Source organism: Benincasa hispida, chromosome 9, assembly GCF_009727055.1.
Source record: "Benincasa hispida cultivar B227 chromosome 9, ASM972705v1, whole genome shotgun sequence".
Lineage (NCBI taxonomy): Eukaryota > Viridiplantae > Streptophyta > Magnoliopsida > Cucurbitales > Cucurbitaceae > Benincasa > Benincasa hispida.
Genome location: NC_052357.1, coordinates 49,297,271 through 49,306,660, shown reverse-complemented (window position 1 = coordinate 49,306,660; position 9,390 = coordinate 49,297,271).

Genomic DNA, 9,390 nt, shown 5'->3' with positions numbered 1-9,390 from the left:
AGTGTTTTGTCCAGCTCGCCAATAAGCTCTTTCACAAAGGTCAGTTGTTTCCTCTAAGTTTCTCCATGTTCCGTACGACAACTTTAGAGTGCGATTCGACATCTATATGACGAAGAACTACAATAACAGCTCCAATCCTAATTTACAAAATATAATTAAGAAGAGCTAATACTTCTCACTATTCTGATTTTTTTTTTTTTTTTAAAATGTTTACAAAGAATCGATGACGAATAACTCAGAACTTGAAATTGTATGGATTGCATGTCAAGAAAATCATCTCTTCCATGAAGGAAGTTTTCAAGAAGTGTTTAAAGAAAGTCAAGTAAGGGAAATTACATTGTGTGATAAATACATTTTAAAAACTCAAAGCCATGACTTCAACTTTTTTATAATTGTAGGTATGACAATCACATAGAAATCAGATAGTAATCAAATTTTCAAATTTTTTGACATGTTTGCAAAAAAGCAAAACAAAACACACGCTCAATTTTGAATATATATATATATATATTTTGTTATTAAAGTTGCAATTGCCCCGTGGTTATAAGGAAATTTTTCAAAGAAGCAACAACAAAAGAAGATAGATAAATCTGGTAAAGAAGATAAACCATCAAACATTGAATTTTTAGGCAATAACTCCAAAAAATTAGAAAGAGGAAGAAAAGAAAAACCAAAAATTAAGGTGGAGGAAGAAAAGAAAAACCAAAAATTAAGGTGGGGTAAAGTTTGAAAAATAAAAAGATTTGATCCTATCTCAAAATTGAAGTAAATATAGGCATTTTGTCGACTATAATTTGATTTGGTGATATTGAAAAATAGAAAGGGTAAAATGTAATTATAATACTAGCTTTCATAAAAAAGCATAAACATGTGCATTAGATGAAGTTTGTTACAATTCTAAGAATTTCTGATTTTAAAAACAATGTAACATCTATCATGTTACTTGATAGCCAATATATATATATTTTTTAAAATAAATACTCATATCATATAACTTACTCATGAACATTTATGATGGGTTCATATACATATTCACAAAGTAATCAAATTGAGATATATATATATATATATATATATATAGTAATGGGATATCCTTCTTTAAAAATAATGAGATATTGGAGTGAAATATCTAATCATTTGAGGTGGTTGACAATTGACTAAACAATAACTTTTCTTTAGAATGATTCAAACGAGGTGTAACATTTCAAACTTATAATGTTGTAACTTTACAGGTAGTTATTAATTTTTATTTTTTTTTAAATTAACTAAACAATATAACTCTAACGATGTAAAAATTTATTGACTTTTTTAGTTCAACAATTAGTATATTTTTTTCTCTAAATTTTGATCCTTCAACATTATTGATAAGTATATGTCAGTTACTATTCAACTACGTTAAAAAATGATTTACTTTTATATTTATACTATAAATAATATTAACATACTCTTATGATTGTGTATACATTTATGATATAAAACATAAATGTTTTCCTTAGAAAAATGATTATGGTACTATGTGGCATTCAAGCAATCAAATAACAATGGACTAAATGGTCCCTCTAGTTTAGTTTGTGTTAAATATATATTATATATCTCGTTAATTGATGCTTCAAAAGTCTTATTTCTACAATTTAAAAAGTGTTGTAGTTATACTTTTTGAAATATTTAAAAAAATGTAAATTTAATTCTTTGAAATTAAATGGTCAATCTTATTATCGAGAAGATATATAGAGACCTCACAATTTTTGAAAGATACATGTATTGCTCATTTCATAATTAATTAATTTTGAGATGGATTATTGTATTTATCTAATATGGTATCAAAATTCATAAAGCATAAATGTATATTGACCTAAGAACGATGAACCCAAAGAGAGTTATCTTGAGGATATATATAAGTTGAAGATCTAACATCGGAAATTTTTTTATATATGATGCATTGTTTATGTTGGGATTAATGTTTTAAATCTCTCTTTATTCTTGTAGTTTGTAAACTCTGTAAACAAATTGTTATCAACAAAATAATTGTTATTTTATGTGCATTTACTCAATCCAATAAATTAAGATTCTAGGTAATTTTATGTAACTTAAACATGTATGTGGAGACATACAAGTGGATCATGTTTAACTAATAACCTAAACGGTATGTAGTAGATGGATAAGACTGGGTACCTTATCCTGGTGACACTATGGATATGGTCTGCTTTGTAGTTGTTACAAGTGTTGTAAAGTGCTATAAATAATTTGATCCTGATCATTCACGTGGAGACGTGTGAGCGAGAGTAATACAAAGAGTTTGTATAAGATTGGACTACGAAATGAATAGTCTCTCTTTATAACACCGTTTTTAGAAGAGACTTACATTTTTCCAAGATGACTATCGATGACTTGACCTAAATCCTGAGTGAATTGTAAACTTCTGTCTATGAAGGTGGTCTTTTGATTTGCATGGGTAAGAGTGGCCAGTTTCGCCGACTCAATATGCCTACCATTTTGGGGATTTATCTGATTGGGGAGTTGGTAACACAGCTGTACAAGAAGTAATTCACTCATTCCCTATTGTAAGGGCAAGTAAAGAAATTACTCCCTTAAGAGCTGATTCTAGGGCTTGAACATGGCGTCACACCTGATCAGAGAGAAATTCAGTTATAGTTGGACTATAACTAATTATTCATTAGAGAGATCAGTGGTACTTAAAGAGTTAGACGTAACTACAAGAGCAAAACGATAATTTTGGTCTAGCTGTACTTACAAGTAATTTGTGAAGGGTCAACGTACCGTTGATTGGTTATATCCAATGGGCACATAAATTTATCTGTAGTGCGAAGAGCGTAGATGTCGGTTTTTAGTGGAGTGACCAACAGTTAATGAAAGTTCATTAATTTAATTAAAGAGTTTAATTAATTAATCAAATACCATTGGAGCTTCAATTTATAAGTTCATAAGGTCCTCTCGTTAGCTTAATTAGGATTACTGAGAATCGAATTGATTTTTGAAATTTCAATTGTTCAAATTAATTAAAAAAAAATTAATTATATAAGATATAATATAATGTATATGTTATGTTAAATATAAAGTTTTAATGGGAGAAATAAGTATTTGAATATGATTCAAATATTAATTATATGAATATAATTCATATAAAAATTATATGTTAAAATTAATATGAATGTGATTCATATTAATTCTATAAATTATATGAGAGATTAATAAACTATATGTTATATTATATGTGATATAATATAAACTATAGGTTATATGACATATATTATATAGCATATAGTTTTATTAATATATTATAAGGTTAGTTATCATATATTTTATTTTTATTTAATATTCAAAATTTTTATTTATTTAATTTAATTTTTTTTAATAATTAGGGAGGAAGTTATTTTGGTAAGTTTCCCCATTAATCTCTCAGCAAATGGAAACGTGAAAAGGGTTCACGTTGAATTGAGGATTGGAGATCATCTTCCTCCTCCTAATTAATCTCTCTAAGAAATAGTTCTCTGAGATTTTTCCCGAAATTTAACCAAATTGAGCCAGCAACTCTGCTTCGATTCTCGTTTTTGAGAATAACGAGGAAGCCCTGTGATGATGTCGGTTGTCGTGTTCGTAAAATCGAATGAAGAGTTCGTCCCATGGTGGTGTCCAGTTGCTGAAGAGTCCGTTTTGTTGGAGATATTACAGTAGATTGGAGAGGAAGCGAGAAGACTTGTACAAGGGTAAGTTCTCGCATTCCTTCAATTTCTCTTTGTTTTAAATAGATGCTAGTAGTTTAATTGTTTATCGTTTAGTTTCCGTCCTTTAATTTTTTTATAGTTCTATAAAATGAAATGGAAACACGATTGCTATTATTGCTTCCGCTTCGGTTTTCAAAACCTTCAGTTTACTACACTCGTAGTCAATCACACTAGGAGAAATTAAGGTTTAAAAATCTCAATTTAGTCCCTATACTTTCATATTGTTATATTTTGGTCTTTAAATTTTTCAAAAGTTCGTTTTGACTATTAAATTGGTACCTGTATGTTTTTTAAACTCCGGGCAATAATTTTTTGAAAAACGCCATTTTAATCCTCGTTATTAAGTTTAAATTCAGTGTGTCCAATATTTGTCTCTAACTTTTTTAACGTCATATTTTATATAGATATGCTAATACACATACTTGAACCTACACGATTATAATTTGCCTAAAGCTAAAATAAAAGTAAGGATCAAAATAGTATTTAAAATTTGGAGACTAAATTGACGTTTGAAATATTTGAAGACCAAAATAGAACAAACCAAACTAAAATAAATACTTTTGAAAGTTGAAGACAATAAAACAGAGAAATTTGAAAATTTAGGAATCAATAACTCAAAAATTTTAAAAATGAAAAAATATTAAGAAATTTTGAAAAAACATGCCCACTTCTTAAAAATCAAGAAGAAAAAGTCAAAACCCTATAGGATAATCATTTTGGTTTTTGAAAATTATACTTATTTTTGTAATAATTTTATTCTGGTTTTCATCTTTCCTAACTAAAAAATATACTTTGATTCTTTAGTCAAATTTCATAAACAAAAACAAATTTTAAAAACCTATTTTTTATTTATGTCTCGTTTGGTAACCATTTGGTTTTTGGTTTTTGTTTTTGAAAATTAAGCCTATTTGATCAACATTTTTTTTATAATTATTTGTATTTTTCTTAAGTATAATGGTTAAATTATTAGTCAAATTCTAAAAAACAAAAACGACATTTTGAAAGCTATTTTTTTTTAGTTCTTAGAATTTGGCTTTGTTTTTTAGACCATTGGTGAAAAGTAGATAACAAATGAAGAAATTTGAAGATGAAAGTAGTATCCATAAGCTTAATTATTAACCACAAAAATAAAAAAATAAAATAATTACCAAATGAAGCCTTAGTTTTCAAAACTTAACTTCGTTTACAATTTTTTAAAAAAAGATACGTATAAATGGTATTGATAAGCTTCTCACAATGAAACGATTATCATCAAACAATAGCATGAGCGATTTTGTTTTTATTTTTTTTTTTTTTTTTGTCTTTTTTGGGAAAGAGGAGACTTTAGGAATACTCCTTTGACTAAAATAAAAACAAAAGGGAAAGAAAGTAAAAAAAAGAAAAGAAAAAAAATAATAATTTGGTAGAGAGAATGTGGTCGAATAAATGAAAGCACATAATGTAAAAAAAGGGCGCATGGCCAAAAGTTTGCCTCCAATAATCATTTGAGTTTGGAGGATCCAACGTTCATATAATTCTTTCTCTTCCTTTACACTTTTCCCTTTTCTCTTATTCATTTCAAAAGGGACCAACAACAACCTATACTAAGGCTTATTGAGGGAAGACTAATTCTTTGTTGCCTTCAAATGGCTTTGTTTTTCTTCCTCCTTGGAAAATTTTTTATGTGCTTGGAACGATTAGATTTACGTAATTATACTTGTGCGTACGTAGTTTTTGTGGAATATTTTGTCCATCGACCATAGAAATTATGCGTTATGATCCATCGTGGATTGTGAAAAGGTTATAGTTCATTATGGTTGAAATAAAATGAATTATTATAGTACGTTAGTTATAATAGTCTCTTGATAATAATAGTATGTATGTGTTTGGGGTGCAAACTAAAATAGTCTGCGTTGTAATAGTCTATGTTTGATGTGTAAACTATTTTAGATCGAGTTTAGGTTTTTTTCTACTATTTTTTTATTATACAAGTAATATAATCTTACCTATCATATTTTGCCAACCATATAAATTAACCAAACTTGTTTCTTAATTTGTGCATAGCTCAACTTACGATTAAAACATATATTTGTAATTAAGAGATACAAAATTTTAGGACACTCGAACTTATACAATTATTAAAACTAGGTCCCAAAAATTGTAAATCTATAGAATTTTGATCCTTGAACTTTTAGCTAGTTATACGATTGTAAAAAATGAGTTATTTTTTAATTAAAAATTTTGTTTGTATCAGTAATCACTAGATAAAATTTTGAAAAACAATCATTTTCCTATATTTTTTATCTGCTATTTTCTACCGTTCATACACTAATTTTAAAGTTCAATTATAACAATGTCAATATATAAGTTTGGAAATTTATTTAATTTCATGATTTTATTTTTATAAGAACTAAGTTATAAAAAAGTGAAAAATAGTATGAAAAAGAAAGGGAAAAAATATCTTTTCTGTCGTTTTGGGTCTAGTTTTCATTTGGTCTTTATGTTTCAAAATATCATGTATGTTGGTCTTAAGAGTGTTTTTATACACAAGTTTGTTTGATTTGCTATATTCAAAATGTTTCTATTTATGTCAAATTACTATAAAAGAAGAATATTAAACACTATGAACTAGTTACTAGAGATGATTATCGAAGTTTGTCGTCGAAGGAATTCCTTGGATGGAGGTGGTTATCATCGAAATTAGGGGTTGAAGGTGTCTTCTTGGAATTGGCCTCGAGAGTGATCACTGGAGTTAGTCGCATAGGTGTCGTTGGAGGTGATTGTTGAAGTTAGCTACCAAAGGTAGCCATCAAAGTTGGTCGCTAGAGGCAGTCTTTGTTGAGTTGGCCGTCAGAGCGGTTGCAGGAGGTAGTCGTTAGACTGATCGCTGGAGTTAGTCGCACAGATGGTTTTTGGTGGTGATCGTTAGAGTTGGTCGCAAAAGGGAATCGTCGAAGTTAACCATTGAATGTGGTCATTAGAGATGTCCACGGGCGGGGTGGGGCCGGGATGCCATTCCCTATCCCCATCCCCGTGAAATTCCCCACGGGGATCGGGGCGAGGATTCCCCGCGGGGAATTTTTCCCATTACCTTTTTTTTTTTTTTTTTTTGTAAAAAGTCAATTAATTTAAATTACAAATATGAGCAAATTTTAATTAAATAATTAACTTTATCACTAAATTGTTTTTATGGTTAGTTTTATATGACAATTTGAATTTAAAGATAAATTACTCAATTTTTTGCCTAAAAAATTAATTAATTTTTTTAGTAGAAAAGAAATAAATATAAATCAAATTATTCATATATATATATATAATCTAAATTTAAACATATTCATTAACTTTCCCAATAAATAATCAAATTTAAAATTTAAATGTAATATTATATAAATAATAATAATAACATAACATTAGATAACTATACTAAATAAATATGTAAAAGCTAATCGGGGCAGGGACAGAGAACGGGACAGTGGCGGGGACGGGGAATGCATTCCTCGTCCCCATCCCTGTTTAGCTCACGAAAATTTTTTTCCCCCACTTCCCACCTAATCGGGGAATCCTCGCCCCGGATCCATTGGGGCCCTGTCCCCATGGAGAAATTGGACATCTCTAGTGTTCATCAATGAAATTTAGGGTAGGAGGTGGTCTTTACTAAAGTTGGCTGCTAGAGTGATCTTCGGAGTTGGTCGCATGGGTGGTCGTCACCGAAATTGATCGTTAAAGGTGGTCTTCACTATAGTTGGTTGTCAGAGGTCGTGGTCAGAGGTGATTGTCGATGATGAAGTTATTAGAAACATTGGAGGAAAGGTAGTTGATTATTTTACCTTAATTTAACCACTAAGTTGTAAATAGTTATACTATAGTAAAACAAATATTAAAATAACCTTTACTCCCCCTTATTTTAACACCCACTTAGATGTTGAGTGGACTATTATAGTCCACTCAACAAACTTCAAGATCGGAGTCCAAGCACCTCTCAAATTTCAATTATTTTATTACGAGCTTAAAGTTTATCGTTTGTTTTGTTATGCCAAATTATCCCTAAATTAATTAAATAGCTAACAAAAAGTAAGTGTGGCATGTGACTTTTATTTATTTATGAGGCCAAAATATTTATAATAGACTAAGTATTTTGAAGCCAGGTGTGTGGGTGAGTAAATGTTCATATTAAATATAAGTGGCCATTTTGCTTTAAGAGAATTACCATAATAGTTTCTTTCTAGAAAAGATTAAAAAGTAATAATAATATATATATATATATAAATATATATATATTAAAGTGTTGAGGTTTAAGGAATATTTAAATTTAACTATACTTGTGTCAGTTCTTGGAAATAAACAAACCTTGAAAATTCTAAACCCTTTCACTTAATTAAATAAATTAAAAAAAAAAGTGGTTGTTTCTATTTTGAAAATTTAATATTTTCGAAAGATTAGTAGTATTGTTATAATCATGATATTAACTTTCTGTCAACATGTAGATATTTTCAATGACATTTTTACATTTCATAAATTTAATATTGACATAAAAATGTAAATCAATATTTCTATCCTATCGTATCAAAATTTAAAAAAAAAATCTAAAAGAAATTAATAACGAAATGTCGCAAATAAAAATACAATATAAATAATAAATATTTTAACAGACATAAAATATTATTAATTTTTTTAATAATTTCTTAAAATATATAACCATTTTTATAAAATTGAGACTTAAACAATTTGTTGCTATTAACCTTTTAAGCCTAACTTATAATTATGTTACTCTTGCATTGATTGCTTTAGGGAATTTGGATAGTTTTATCGTATAAAGGAATTTCAAGTCATTATGTTATTTATGGCACTACAAAATCAATAGTGGTCCCCCAAAGTCAAAGTTTATTGATCATATTACAAATTCTTTTTGGTATAGAACTCTATTATTATTATTATTATTATTATTATTATTATTATTTGAATGTAGAACTCTATTATTTTATTGTCTTTAATATTGACTGACAATATATTAATTACATGACACTTCTTTAAAATATTTTCTTGATGAGATGGTAATGGGAAGATTAAAGCTGAATTAGATATGGGACTGTAATCTATTTGATTAGGCTAAACAAATTAAAATTAAAGAATAATAATGGATTTATGTTATTTAGTGAACATTTCATAATTCATTCTATTAAAGAAAGAGTAATTTACTAAAATAAGATAAACATAGTTTAAGTGACATAAATATATGTCTTGATTACGAGGCATATGGCTTGAATCCCTCACCTCATTTTACTTAAAATTAAATAAAAGAAAGACTTTGAAGTTTAACCAACATTTTAAAACCAAATTAAAAAATTTTAAACCAAATAAAATCATAATTTAGAAAATGCTTTTATTGACTTTCATAACTTAACAATAGGTGTTAAAATTAGCCTAGTTCAATTAACAATATATATATATACTATGGACCTTGATATTTGACTATCCTAATCCTGCATATTGTCAAAAAAAAATAATAATAATTAAATTTAGGTTTAAAATAATTTAATCTCTCTATTGTCATATTCATAATAGTTTAGTCGTTGAAGGTCAACATGTAATAATTTTGTATAAATTTCATTTAACTTAAACGTCAATTTTTACCATGCAAGAACTTAGTATTTATAGTTTATTTAGAAAA